General features: G+C 42.6%; 1 protein-coding gene across 2 annotated transcripts in view; it reads left to right on the forward strand.

The window, feature by feature from the left end:
- Positions 1 to 5,228: 5,228 nt before the first annotated feature.
- Positions 5,229 to 15,207, forward strand: part of LOC311147404 (pleckstrin homology domain-containing family G member 5-like) — a gene marked incomplete at its 3' end in the record, with an annotated part of 60,683 nt that continues 50,704 nt past the window's right edge. The window contains exon 1 of one of the 2 annotated variants that reach the window (XM_084184103.1): positions 5,229 to 5,315. The remainder of the gene's footprint in view (positions 5,316 to 15,207) is intronic. The other variant, XM_084184104.1, reaches the window with a different exon arrangement.

Genomic DNA, 15,207 nt, shown 5'->3' on the forward strand with positions numbered 1-15,207 from the left:
AAAAAAATACAAATCTGATGAAAAAAGTAAACAAATGCAGTTCTCCATCACTTCTCACACGTTTCCTTCCATTGATAAGAACTAATTTTACTATATAGGAGCAAACAACTAAAAACACCTCCCCCGCTTATTTTCCTGTCGGCGCTTTTTAAAGCACATGTAATCCGTCCTCTGACCTTGTGCCATTTAGAGGTCAGGGGTCAAACACAGGGACAAATTGGAGCGAGAGCTGAATACGGAGTAAGATAGACAAGGGTAGAGGGAACCATAGAAATAGTGGGAATGCCGTTCTAGTAATTCCATTTCTGTGACAAGAACCCAGTTCACTGAAGCAGTGACAAAGCTGACAACTGTAAATTAAAGGGATCCTGAGAGGGGGGAGGGGGGTAAGGAGGGAACATGAGGTGTTTCGAATAAGGACTGGTTTCTATACAAGTCAGTCGGTGAGTCAGCCCAGGGTGTGTGTGCGCTTGTAGGTCTGTGAGTGGAGGGAGTGACGAGGATCAGAGGTTGACGGTGATGTAATGTGCATCGGGGGCGGGTATCATAAACACAGCAGAGGCAGCAGTTCACATGCTCATGCTCATTCTGGGTAATTCCTCATGAAACTAGAACAAAACAGGACCATCATTTGGGGGATTTTCATGAAATGTAATCCATAGAAGGGACCTTTTGGAGGAAGGATTGTTTACATATTTTATATTTCGTATCTTAAAGCATCATTGAGAAACAGGGGCGCCACTTTGGTTTTAGAAGTGGGAGGTACATAAACTGGTGGTCCTCCCCAAGAATTGTTCTGGGCATCTAAAGCTCATTTTCTGCATTTTTACACACTCCAATATGTCGTCTCTATTTAGAACAAAAAGTAAGCAAAAATGCCAACAGTCATCAAGCTAGGTAAGAGACAATTATTAAATATGTTTAAGTAATTAATAAGACTGAACTAGATAATGATATTCAAAGGTAATTCAATAATACATATTGTGATAGCCTAACAAATTAACAACTCTTGAAAAAATACTAAGACTTTTGATTGTCTTTATTAAGACAGCCCGAGCAGCCTGCACGCCCGTCCCCCACAAGTCTAGTCAATAACTCAACTCTCTCCCAGCACAATTTCCTTCACATTTCACACCTTCATTTTTTTTCATTCCCAAGGGAAAGGTAACCCCCCCCCCCCCCCCCCAAAAAAAAAAAACACATGCCTCAAATACTCATTCAAGAGTTTTTCTTTATTTTTACTATTTCCTACATTGTAGAATAATAGTGAAGACATCAAAACTATGAAATAACACATGGAATCATGTAGTAACCAAATAATTGTTAATCAAATCAAAATATATTTGAGATTCTTCAAACAGCCACCCTTTGCCTTGATGACAGCTTTACACAGTCTTGGAATTCTCTCAACCAGCTTCACCTGGAATGCTTTTCCAATAGTCTTGAAGGAGTTCCCACATATGCTGAGCACTTGTTGGCTGCTTTTCCTTCACTCTGTGGTCCGACTCATCCCAAACCATCTCAATTGGGTTGAGGTCGGGGGATTGTGGAGGCCAGGTCATCTGATGGAGCACTCATCACTCTCCTTGGTCAAATAGCCCTTACACAGCCTGGAGGTGTGTTGGGTCATTGTCCTGTTGAAAAACAAATGATAGTCCCACTAAGCACAAACCAGATGGGATGGTGTATCGCTGCAGAATGCTGTGGTAGCCATGCAGGTTAAATAAATCATAGACGGTGTCACCAGCAAAGCACCCCCACACCATAACACCTCCTCCTCCATGCTTTGCGGTGGGATATACACATGCAGAGATCATCCGTTCACCCACACCGCGTCTCACAAAGACACGGCGGTTGGAACTAAAAATCTCCTTATTTGGATTCCAGACCAAAATACAAATTTCCACTGGTTAATGTCTATTGCTCGTGTTTCTTGGCCCAATCAAGTCTCTTCTTCTTATTGGTGTCATTTAGTAGTGGTTTCTTTGCTGGAATTCGACCATGAAGGCCTGATTCACACAGTCCCCTCTGAACAGTTTATGTTGAGATGTGTGTCTGACTTGAACTCTGTGAAGCATTTATTTGGGCTGCAATTTCTGAGGCTGGTAACTCTAATGAACTTCCAGGTGACTACCTCATGAAGCTGGTTGAGCGAATGCCAAGAGTGTGCAAGGCAAAGGGTGGCTATTTTGAAGAATCTCAAATATAAAATATATTTTAATTTGTTTAACACTTTTTTGGATACTACGTGATTCCATACGTGTTATTTTATAGTTTTGAAGTAGTTACAATATAGAAAATAGTAAAAATAAAGAAAAACCCTGGAATGAGTAGGTGTTCTAAAACTTTTGATCGGTAGTGTACCTTAACACAGAAACAGCAAATCCTCCATGTAATGAATCTCATAGGACTAATAGTACTGTAGAGCTCTTTTTACTTGCACAGAAAATACAGTATCTGGGTCCCCCCGTCCTGTCCCTAGGGGTCCACCACCCTGCAGCGCCCCAACCCAACACACCCTACTCTTAGTGAAACATTCATTATTAGTTTCGGGTGTGTTAGGCCAAGGACAGAGTGACAACCCACAGGACTTCAGACCCCCAGGGCCAGGACTGAGCAGCCCAGCAGCTAGGGATTGCCTAAATAGGTATCTCCCCTGACGTGGGCATGTTTTCAATACAGACTCCTTTAGTCGTACTGTATTCCATATTAGGCATCCAGACCTTATGAAGGTTGCCCAGTATACCCTTAATCTTGTAATAAATCTAATCTAATGATACTTAACTTGACATTGTGGGAGGATAACCAACCTTCCAATTAATGGCAATGCATTTCTTAGCCGCTATAAACGCTTGGTTACACAGTTTCTTCAGATAAGTCTCCAGTATCAACATTTCCAAGCAAACAAAAACAGGGAGAAGGGAGAATCTGCTGAGATTGAAGAACATATACTCTTTGCCAGAATTCAGCCAGCCTTCACAAGAACCATAACATATACAAATATGTCCACTTTTGTGTTTTACACCTCCAGCAGAGGAATGACATTTGAGTGCATGTAATTCAGTTTCAGTGGCATATAGCATGTTCTATGGATGGTCTTAAACTGTAGTAATTTATGTCTGAGATGATATGAACATGACTGGGCAATCAAACATATCTGTATCCATTCATCATCATCATCAATAGCTTCCTCCAGGTCTTCCTCACATTTTTGTATACATGTTTTGTGTCATCTGGAAAAGCCTATCAACCCTTGATGCAGTTTGGAAATCAACTTTGGAGGTTTGTCAGACTGCCTTAAAATAGCATCTGGCTTGACCATTGTTTGCTGCACAGACAGTAGTGTTGTATCTGCAAAAATTCACCTCACCTCCGTCGGACTGGTATTCCCTGGCTGCCTGACCCTGCTGAGACCCCTGTCACCATCTGATTCTCCTAAAATGAAGCATGACAAAGAATGACCTTGGTGTACATTTATACATTATATTATCCATTTAATAGAATCAATGGTTCAATAATTGAAATGACCATTATTCCCAGATCCCAGACTGTAGCTTTAAGCTTTAGCTGCTGTCCTGTAGCTACTGTAGGTCTACCCATCAATTCAAGATGGAACTTTGTATCATTCACTGATATTGTTAATAAACCGCAACATTCACCTGAGCTCCGTAGACTGGTCTTCCCTGGCTGTCTGACCCTGCTGGGACCCCGTCACCATCTGATCCTGCTAAGACATGATGAGCATGGTGTTGTGTACTGACTGCGCTAGAGGGCTGCAGGTCCCGACAGAGATCATTGCGGCGTGGTCGGCATTTCTCATGGCGGGACCGGGCGGTCAGACAGACGACTTTGGGATGAAAATATTTTTGTTGTCCCACAGATTATTTGGAAAGGGTCCCCATTTCTGCTTTGTATGCGTTAGCCTACCTATTGTACTAAAAGCAAACTTTTCGCATTATTCACACACACACAATTCGCTGCTTCAAATTCAGTAGCCTACCTCCCCAATCAAAAAATGTAATCATAAACATTTTCAATAGGTATTGATTACCCATTTATTTGTCTCTGCCTACAAATCATCCTCCTAAAAGATAGGCTATAGGCCTATGCAAAACGTAGCAAGTGTTGCTGTCATCCCGGCCGCGACCGGGAGACTCATGGGCGGCGCACAATTGGCCCAGCGTCGTCCAGGATAGGGGAGGGAATGGCCGGCAGGGATGTAGCTCAGTTGATAGAGCATGGCGTTTGCAACGCCAGGGTTGGGGGTTCGATTCCCACGGGGGGCCAGTATAAAAAAAAAAAAAAAAAAAAAATGTATTCACTAACTGTAAGTCGCTCTGGATAAGAGCGTCTGCTAAATGACGTAAATGTAATGTAATGTCATCATTCTTGCTGCTTCCAGTTCAGTAGCCATACCTGCGAGGTCAGGTGCGCGTGTGGTCTCAATTAAATAGAGTAGGCTATAGCCGATGCATGGGCAGAGAAGCACCACTCTCACCTGAATGCAATGATTCCAGCATGTCGTTATCGTCTGCTAGGGTTGTGTAGTTTAGGGTTGATCTTACATTTGGTTCACAGCTAGGTGTAATGTATAGGGACAGATGGGAGAATGGTAAGGCGAAGGGATATCACACCTGGCTGAATAGACCCATAGCCAGAGGGAAAGTGAAAGTGGTATTTTGTTCCTCAGTGAGAGTGCTAGTGCAATGCACCTGCTAGTTCTGTCTTGACTTGTAAACTCTTGCTCCTCAGGGAGCATAGGTCAACAAACTTCCTCCAGCTGTTGTATAGTTTTTCTCAGTGTTTTGCCGGTTTGTTTACGTGTTGTGTGCCTCTTCTCCTCCACGATTTGACACTGTTAGCTGCCTGCTGGTGATGATGGCACAAATCCAAATCCAAATCCAAAGTTTGGCGGCCTTTAAGTCTGGTTTTCCTCAGACGTCGGCATATTCCACATCTGGTTCTTATATCAACAAGCTGAGGTCTTCAGCAGCACCAGGCAGTTTCTCCCCTCTCCGTTTTTTTAAATATCAAATCTAAAGTGGCTTCCAAACGATCCATTTCCAAGTTGAAAATGGAACAGCCTGTGTCCAAATCAACAGTTAGCCTAGAGGAAGGCCACTTTTTTTTTTTTTCCCTCACTTCCTCCTTTTTTGGTTGTGCACACTGCCTTCCTGCCTGTCTGTCTCCTTTCCTTCCTTAAAACGATGGATAGGAAGCCTGGTTGCATCATAGTCCAGCAGCGCAGCCTGAGACAACACTAACTCCGTCTCAGTCTCCTGGACTGCATTAGAGCGGAGACAGATCAGCTGCTGGTGAGTGGTTCTTTTGTTTTCTCATGTGGTCACTTCGATAGCTCTTCATGTTTTGTGTGTAAAATAAAAATAAACACCACCTTTTTTGATAGTCGATAGTTCAGTGTGCGGTGAAGCCAACAGAAAATCTAGAGTTTTAGGATTGTTTATTTAAAAATGCCTCAGAGTACATACAGTACATCATATGGTTATAGGGCAAAAGGCTTGACTATACCTTTTTAGGGAGAAAAGGCTTGACTTCAGGGTGATCTGCGGCTCTTGATACTAAAGTACTAGCCTATTTCTCAAGGTGTGGAATCTGCATGCATGTGCAGTGTACAGGCAAGTCTCTTCATGTTGCATGTTGAAACACACTTTTGGTGGAATGTTTACTTTGTAAAAATAGCTATTTCCTTTGAGGATCTGTTCTGTTAGGTGGATGGCCTTGAGGTTATCGCTGTCCTAGAACAGACAACTCATAAACTCTACTGTACAACCACTGACCAAACACAACTAATCAAATGAACCGTTGACCATTGGAAAAATAACTATTTTTTTAAGATGGTCGGGTCAGAGTTTGACACTGCTTACTCGTGTACAATATATAAAAGCAATTATATTTATTTTTTACCAATGTATACTTCTTTCAAAGTCTTAAAGGCCCAGTGCAGTCAAAAATGTGATTTTTCCTGTGTTTTATATATATTTCCACACTGAGGCTGAAATAATACAGTGAAATTGTGAACATGATGAAAATGCCCTTTTTAGTGTAAGAGCTGTTTGAAAAGAACGCCAGAAATGTCAGCCTGTTTTGGTGGGATGGAGTTTTGGCCTTCCATGGTGACATCACCATGCGGTAAATTGGTTAATAGACCAATAAGAAAGAGTTCCAAACAGCTCTGCCAATAAAAGCACATTTTCAGTTTTCCCCTCCCCACTCAGACCACTCTCAGACAGCTAAGAATATATTTTTGTTTGACCATTTTAATTTAAAACAGTCACAGCAAGGTACTTCATTGTTACCCAGAAATGGTTTGATATTGAGATCAAAACTGCTGCATTGGACCTTTTTTAAGGCATAAGTCAAACTTTCCATAACAAAGATTTATTGAATTATACTTTGCAATTCTTCAGACTTTGAGGCTTCCACTTTATACCAATTCCTGGTAATGGCTTTTTTTACTAGACATTACAGACATTTAAAATACCTGAAAGGTAACATTTTAACAGTCAATTAGCATACACGGGGATCAGGATCTGTGCAGTCATTTGGTCAATCTCATTAGATGTACTTTTAATGCTTTCTTGAATGTGAATTTTCTTTTTGCTTGGGTTGGTAAGGAGTTATATTCAGTGATGGCTCTGTATAACTGTTGATATATCAGTCTTTAATTCCTTCTATTTTAAAGCAAAATGGTAGAAGGTTGAATCTTTTCTAGAGGCAACATGACCGAGTGAAGAAACTGTCTTTTGATGATGTTTGTTTATATACAGTACATTTCGAATTACATGGATAGTCCCGTTTGGTATTGCAGAAGGCTCTATCGTTTTTATCTATTTTTCAAAATAATATTCTGGACTTCTTTCTAGCAGCGCTATAATTTACACTTTGGTCAGGTCCAGTGGTGTGCTGCAGTTTTTGTAATGAGGCTGAGAGAAAATGTTGCAGTTTTAGAGCTAATTTCCTATAATTATGATTTTTTGCCATTGCTTATGACATGTTCATATTTTATTTGGGGGTGGTAGTATGCCAGTGGTCAGGTACCCTCTCCATTTAGGGTCTTGACCTGATTCCCTAGTGTACTCTCCTAATACTTATATTAGCAGGTTTGTCACAGATCCTTGGAGGTTTGTTCATCATTATGAAACTCAATGTGGTTTTGCCCCAGTCTGCCTGACAACTCCTCAAAATACATAGACACAGATGACAAGTCACACAGTTTAGTTTGACCAAGGACTTTCCCACTGGTTTGGTACGAGATGTACTGCACTTTTGTGGCTGTGGCCATTTTGGTTGGGAGTGTTCAACCCAGCCTGGGCAAAATGCATCCGGTTGTACGACAACATTATTTGACTGGATTGGAACTAAAAAGCACAAAGCAGCAGGCATCTTAGTATATTCCCTAATCTACTTTACTAATAACTGTGGCATAGGTCTGCTCGACACTGACCAGTCACTCAGCCTCAGGTGTGGGCTTGGACGGTCAATCTCCTCATTACAAATTAGAAAATAAGCCTGTTCAAGTATTCTGTTTTATGGATGTATCATTCCATGTGTCACAGGAAAAACATGCACACTCACTCTGCCTTAGCCTTGAAACCTCTGACACAACAAGTGCCTCTGAAGAGATCCATATGTGTTTTGAAGAGAAGCAAACCAATCCCAAGTAAAGGGAGGGTGGGTAAATTGGAGACGGAAATGATAGGATGACGTTGGCCTCCTACGTTAGAAAAGCCTTGGCCTGGTCCTGGCACTCTGAGCCCAGCGAGAGGAATGGCGGGAGGAGAAAGAGAGAGCGGTGGTACAGTTTTCCCCTGCCTCTCCTCACAGACGCGTCAAAGTTTATATAGAGAAAAATACATGATCCGACCAGGTTCAGTCTTGACCTGGGGCTCTGATCGTTCCCTTTGATCTTATCCGTCCCTCCATCCCCCCACCCATGTTTCCACCCACCTACCAGCCAGAACCAAATGGTGAGGCCTACACTGTGTAATCTTTAGGAAATCTAGGCTATCCCCCAGTCGCGTGCTCAACTCCCAAGAGGGACATTAAAATTAGTTTCCAGAAAACAGTAACAAAATATTATATATAGCCTAGATGGCAGGCCCAAGAAGTAGTACTATAAGTCATGTCTTTTTGATGTAAAGTATACTCCCTGGGTATTTAGTGGTTAGTGTTTGTGTGCCAATCCATCATTCTTAATTCAGTAAAACCATGATTGATACTATACAGAGTATTAGTATTTTATAGCTCTACTTCATTATTCCACTCTGTCTCAGTAGTACAGCTAGCTGTAGCAGTACGGTAAGTGCTGGTCTCCCAGGCTGTAGCTATATATTTTTTTAGTGGTGTGGAGAGAAGTCTCCCAGGCAGTTGAAGGCATGCCGATGGAGGCAGAGGCTGTTTGAGTGAAGTCTGAACACAGAGTACCAGACCAGAACATAACAGACCATGGATAGGAGGGACTGGGAAGGATTAGAGAGCAGAGAAGACTTCCATATCTAGAACATCAGCTGTGGCAACAATACTTTTCTTCGACCATAATGAATACATTTTTATGAGTGCTGGGCCTAGTAATGTGTTTGTTTGTCATTTATTTGACAATCTGTCTGGATATCTCAGTTTGTGTATACTCGCTCCAAAGAAAGAGAGAAAAAAAGAGGAGGAGTAGCCCCAAAGAGGCCCGCTTTGTGTGTTTTGAGAGAAAGAGGGGGAGGAGTATCCCCAAAGAGGCCCGCTTTGTGTGTTTTGAGAGAAAGAGGGGGGAGGAGTATCCCCAAAGAGGCCCGCTTTGTGTGTTTTGAGAGAAAGAGGGGGAAAGAGTAGCCCCAAAGAGGCCTGCTTTGTGTGTTTTGAGAGAAAGAGGGGGGAGGAGTAGCCTCAAAGAGGCCCGCTTGTATGTTTTGAGAGAAAGAGGGGGGAGGAGTAGCTCATGAATGAGTTGAAATTGGTGCTTTTCAGGGAAGGACTATGGGCCAATAATGTTGTGTACTTTTTGTCTGTGTTTGGAATCTATTTGATTAGATAGATGGGAGTGAGTCTGAACCTGTGTGTGTGTGAGAAGTCTGGACCAATGACTGTCTGTGTCAGTTGAGGGTGTGTGAGTGCACAATTATCTTATTATATGTACAAGACTGTACACAACTGAGTCAAACCAATCGTGCGTGTGTTTGTGATTACGTGTTGGCCATAGTCTGTAGACACCAGACAAACCTCATTTACGGTCCAAGCCAGGGGTGTGACTCAGTACGTCTACTTCTAGCTACACAGCTGAGTCTTACACATTCAAATGACTGAAGATAAGAAGGCCTAGCTGCTAAGATAACTAACGCTAGAGGGGAATCTTTAGTCTGGCTCACACAACTCCGTCTTCCTGACTTTAGAGTCTAGATAGGCTCCTTGATGTTTGTAGGCACGATGCGTCAATAATGAAGGGGGTTGTGCTTTTTTTAAACTGATTTTGGTTCTCCTCTGTCATTCTCACTCAAACACCCACATGGACAGCCACACACAGCCCCCGAGCGCAACCCCTTACAATACAACAGTTGGATTTTCAAATCCAAACAATGAGAGATCTCAACCCCCCCAAGAGAGAAAAGTTTGAGAGAAATATTCAAAGCTCAAGACAATTTTTGTGTGAATATTGCACCAACAACCGGACTCCTGTCAAACTAGTGTGTCACAGCTCTCCCTCGCTGTGTACCCGGTGAATCGTGTCAACCAGGCTTGGGAATCTCCGCTTCAAGTTGCCATATCAAAAATGACTAACACTTTAGGGTCTGGTCCTGAAGTATTTCCTGGAATATTTCACTGTGCACCACACAGTCATCTGACTTCAGCGTTAACAAAGCACACAGTAAATAACTGAAATGAAGACTTTATTAGAGCACAAGTAGCCATATCCAAATGTCATCATGACTGTTTGGTCTGTGCTTGATGTAGCTGAACATAATCGTCTATTGTCTTGACTCTAAACGTTCGTCATAGCTGTTCACTGATGTGTTGATTCATGCTGCCTGTGATCGGCTGGTGTGTGTTGCGAGAGCGTGGGAGCTGGCTGCTGGAGACAGACTATGTGGATGACAATGGGAAGCAAGGAATTGAATTAGCTCTGGGTGTGGGCAACAACAACGTGTGTGTAGAGCAGTAAACCACACACAACAAGGTTCCTATTAAAAACCTGGGGCGGTGCCTTTTCTCTTTCACAATGTCTCTCCCATTAACCAGTCTCCTTCTACTAATATCACTGTCTGCCAACTCTTTTCCAGTGAGCACCACTCCATCTTTCACTCACACACTATGGCATTGCACAGGGGCTCATTGCAACATGTGTGCTGCAAACATGTACATTCACTGAAACGATTAACAACCTTGTTGTGCGCACACATACACATTAAAATGTGACTTTGCAAGTGTGTTCTCACACACAGACACAAACATATACATACATACATACACACACACACACTAAAGGCGTCCGCATACATTGATTCGGTTTGCTCCTAGCAGAACTCTGCTAGGCGAAGTGAACATCTGTGCTCGCATACTCCCTTAAAATACATTTGCTTGAAAAATGAGAAAAAAGCGGCAATAGTACTGTTTGTCCCTCTTGAGACGCCATAGCCAGTACACACATCTGTAATGAATTTTGCCGTTTTTGCAGAGGTCTTAGTCGCCTAATTTGACATCTAACAAAGATGTTTGGTGCAGTATTTCTCAAGTGACAAAATATGCATGAGAATTTGTCGTCTGTCGTTGAATGACAAACACTTAATTGAAGATTCCCTACTATTTACCAACCACTGATGAAGGGGAGGTAGACTTCGGCTGCTGAACTTCGGCTTGCCTTAAAGAGCCTTGCCTTGCCTTGCTCGAACTGCCGAAAATAAAACCTGCCGAACACCAGAATGAACAAAAATGTCACATTTCATTATAATATACAGTGCATTCGGAAAGTATTCAGACCCCTTGACTTTTTCCACATTTTGTTACGTTACAGCCTTATTCTGAAATTGAGTAAATAAAAGATTTGTCCTCATCAATCTACACACACTACCCCATAATGACAAAGCGAAAACAGGTTTTTAGAAATATTTGCTAGGTTATTAAAAATTAAAAACAGAAATGCTTATTTACATAAGTATTCAGACCCTTTACTATGAAACTTGAAATTGAGCTCAGGTGCATCCTGTTTCCATTGATCATCCTTGATGTTTCTACAACTTGATTGGAGTCCACCTGTGGTAAATTCAATTGATTGGACATGATTTGGAAAGGCACACACCTGTCTATATAAGGTCCCACAGTTGACAGTGCATGTCAGAGCAAAATCCAAGCCATGAGGTCGAAGGAATTGTCTGTAGAGCTCTGAGACAGGATTGTGTCTAGGCACAGATCTGGGGAAGGGTACCAAAACATATCTGCAGCATTGAAGGTCCTCAAGAACACAGTGGCCTCCATCATTCTTAAATGGAAAAAGTTTTGAACCACCGACACTCTTCCTAGACCTGGCTGCCCGGCCAAACTGAGCGATCGGGGAGAAGAGCCTTGGTCAGGGAGGTGACCAGGAACCCGATGATCACTCTGACAGAGTTCCTCTGTGGAGATGGGAGAACCTTCCAGAAGGACAACCATCTCTGCAGCACTCCACCAATCAGGCCTTTTATGGTAGAGTTTCCAGACGGAAGCCACTCCTTAATAAAAGCACATGACAGCCCCCTTGGAGTTTGCCTAAAGGCACCTAAAGGACTCTCAGACCATGAGAAAGAAGATTCTCTGGCCTGATTAAACTAAGATTGAAGTCTTTGGCCTGAATGCCAAGCGTCACGTCTGGAGGAAACCTGGCACCATCTCTACGGTGAAGCATGGTGGTGGCAACATCATGCTGTGGGGATGTTTTTCAGCTGCAGGGACTGGGAGACTAGTCAGGTTCAAGTGAAAGATGAATGGAGCAAAGTACAGAGAGATCCTTGATGAGAACCTGCTCCAGAGCACTCAGGTCCTCAGACTGGGGTGAAGGTTCACCTTCCAACAGGACAACGACCCTAAGCACACAGCCAAGACAACTCATTAGTTGCTTCGGGACAAGTCTCTGAATGTTCTTGAATTGCCCAGACAGAGCTCGGACTTGAACCCGATCGAACATCTTTGGAGAGACCTGAAAGGCTGTAATCGCTGCCAAAGGTGCTTCAAAGTACTGAGTAAAGGGTCTGAATACTTATGTAAATTAAATAATTTCGTTTTTTATTTATACATTTGCCAAAAATAAATTCTTATTTTGCTTTGTCATTTATAGGGTATTGTGTGTAGATTGAGATTTATTTATTTTTTAATCAATTTTAGAATAAGGCTGTAACGTAACAATGTGGAAAAAGTTAAGCGGTCTGAACACACACACACACACACACACACACACACACACACACACACACACACACACACACACACACACACAGAGGTTGAGAAGGGGGTTATAATTTATAAGAGTTAGGTGTGCTCTTGCAGGACAGGCTGTTCAGATTTAAAGCCAGTCAGTCAGGGGTGGGGTGGGGGTGCTTATGTGTCTTATCCAGTGCTGTTGGCAGCTTGGTCTTGCATTTTTATCAGTATTTTCCTAATGGGGAGGAGGGATGGAGGGGGATCAAACCTTATTACAGCGATCATACAGCCTAATAAACCGTTGTGTGTCATCCTGTAAGGAGTGTGTTTGTGTAGGGTTAACCCTGACTGAGGTAACAGGGCTGAATCACCTCAGGAGACTCCAGTAATCTCTAAGTGAGACAACTGTAGTCAGTGAGGAAATCTAACCCCTTTCATTCAATAGAGGTCTACCTCTCCCACTGAAGGGGCACAAGTTGGAACGTGGCATGTTTCTGTTCACGTGATTGTGTGTGTAGGCTACCGCGTGTGTTAGTGTGTGATGGCACCTTGGTTGTGTGTGTGTGTGTGGTGGCGTCTTGTCGTGTGTGTGTGTGGTATCCGTTGAAACAGGTATGTGTAAGCAGGTGCCACGTGGTAGTGAATGTACTAAGCTTGAGTGAGGGGCCGTGTGTATTCACAGCTGCCCTGGGGTCTCCGAATGTGTGTTGTGTGTGTGTGTGTGTCGCTCCGGCCACAGTAGCTGTTCTTTCTCCAAACCCACCACTAATTCTCTTGACTTGAGAGCACACATCTGGTCACACGCACAAAACACACATACTGAAACACGACACACACAAACCAGTGGAGGCTCCTCAGAGGATGAAGGGGAAGACCATCCTCAGTGAATTTCAGACATATTTTAATTAAAAAACCATTTTAAAAGTTATCCTTTTTAGATAAATCTATACTAAATATATTAATGTCACCAAATAATTGATTAAAACACACTGTTTTGCAATGAAGGTCTACAGTAGCCTCAACAGCACTCTGTAGGGTAGCAGCATGGTGTAGCCGGAGGACAGCTAGCTTCCGTCCTCCTCTGGGTACATTAATTTCAATACAAAACCTAGGAGGCTCATGGTTCTCACCCACTTTCATAGACATACACAGTAATTTTTTACAACTTCCAGAGGACGTCCTCCAACCTATTAGAACTCCTGCAGCATGAACTGACATTTTTTCCACGCAATCAAAGGTTCAGAGAATGAATCTAGTACTGAAAACGTGAGCTACAGCTAGCTAGCACTGCAGTGCATAAAATGTGGTGAGTAGTTGTCTCAGAGAGAGAAAGACAATAGTTGAACAGTTTTGAACAAATTAATTTCATCAAAAATTAAGGAGAAGCAAGGGATTTCTCCAACAAAAAAAATATCTTTCACTTACTTAGCTAACAGATGCAGCTAGCTAGTTTAGCCTACTCTAACCGAGGGATGCTATGTTAGCTAGCTCTTCCAAGTCAAGGTAATCTACCAGAATATGGTTGGGCCTATCATTTGCATCGCTATATTTTTTCCTATTCTTTAATAGTTTGAAACCTGGACGTTTTACTTCATATTATGAGGCATGTCTTATGCCTTACTTGAAAGTAGCCTATAGCCAAAATCCCACTATAGAAACGTGGAGGCAATTATTTTTGTAAAGACTTTCTCATTTGCTTTCTCCTGTTCTATTGATTTCCTTTCAACTTTCTTTAATTGTCTAGCAGCCAAAGGCATTATCGTAGTCATATTAATTAAAATTTATATACTGTAAGTCGCTCTGGATAAGAGCGTCTGCTAAATGACTAAAATGTAAATGTATACGCAATGCCCACGGAAAAATAAGTGGGTATACGGCGTATACCCTCCTCTACACCACAGTGCACATCAGTCATCGATAATTGAACCTCCGCTATTATTGCGCTTGCCATTGGACACAACGCAACGCGAGCAGTATTGCCGCTTTCATTGATTTCAAAGAAAGCATACCATTAATGGCTGATGGCAATGCCGGATGCCCGATGGCTGTATAGTAAATAAAATGGTAATTCATGATTTCATTGACAAAGCCTTTGAGTCTTATCCTATGAGTATGTTCATATTTAGTCAGTTTTGTCTTTAAAACCAGACTCTCAGACAGGTTTTGGGAATACTATCACAGAGTTCTCCTCATCCTAGATCCGACACGCTCGTTTTTGTTGGCTTGGCCGGGCAGCAGATATTTTCAGCAGCTTTAGTCCTGACAGGAATGCAGCCAGCTGCCTGGACACCCAGCCCATGCTTGTCTTTTTGGTTACCTTGCTGTGGCTGAGTCTGCCGTTGTCTAAATATGGCATCTTATTTTTACCTGTCTAAACACAAACACACACAGCCATACAGTATCTTTCGCCACATTTCATTAACATGTCACATCTGTTAGTTCTGCGGTTGTGTTGAGGGAGAGCTGTTGGGCTACAGGAGTTAGTGTTTGGCTGTTTAGTGTTTTGCTTGTGTGATATGACTTCTGAAGGGAGAGCTTCATTGTTATTTCCAGGAGACAAATTGAAAGCAGTACGCTTGATTTCTCCTGACATGCTCGTGTTGTTACTTAGCACAATGCTATGTACACTGAAAAAATATATAAATGTAAACTGTTGGTCCCGTGGGGGGGGATTACTCAGGAGTATTTCTGTCTATAATAAAGCCCTTTTGTGGGGAAAAACTCATTCTGATTGGCTGGGTCTGGCTCCCCAGTGGGTGGGCCTGGCTGCCAAGTTGGTGGGCCTATGCCCTCCAAGGTCCACCCATGGCTGCA

Source organism: Coregonus lavaretus, assembly GCF_964263955.1.
Source record: "Coregonus lavaretus genome assembly, chromosome: 20".
Lineage (NCBI taxonomy): Eukaryota > Metazoa > Chordata > Actinopteri > Salmoniformes > Salmonidae > Coregonus > Coregonus lavaretus.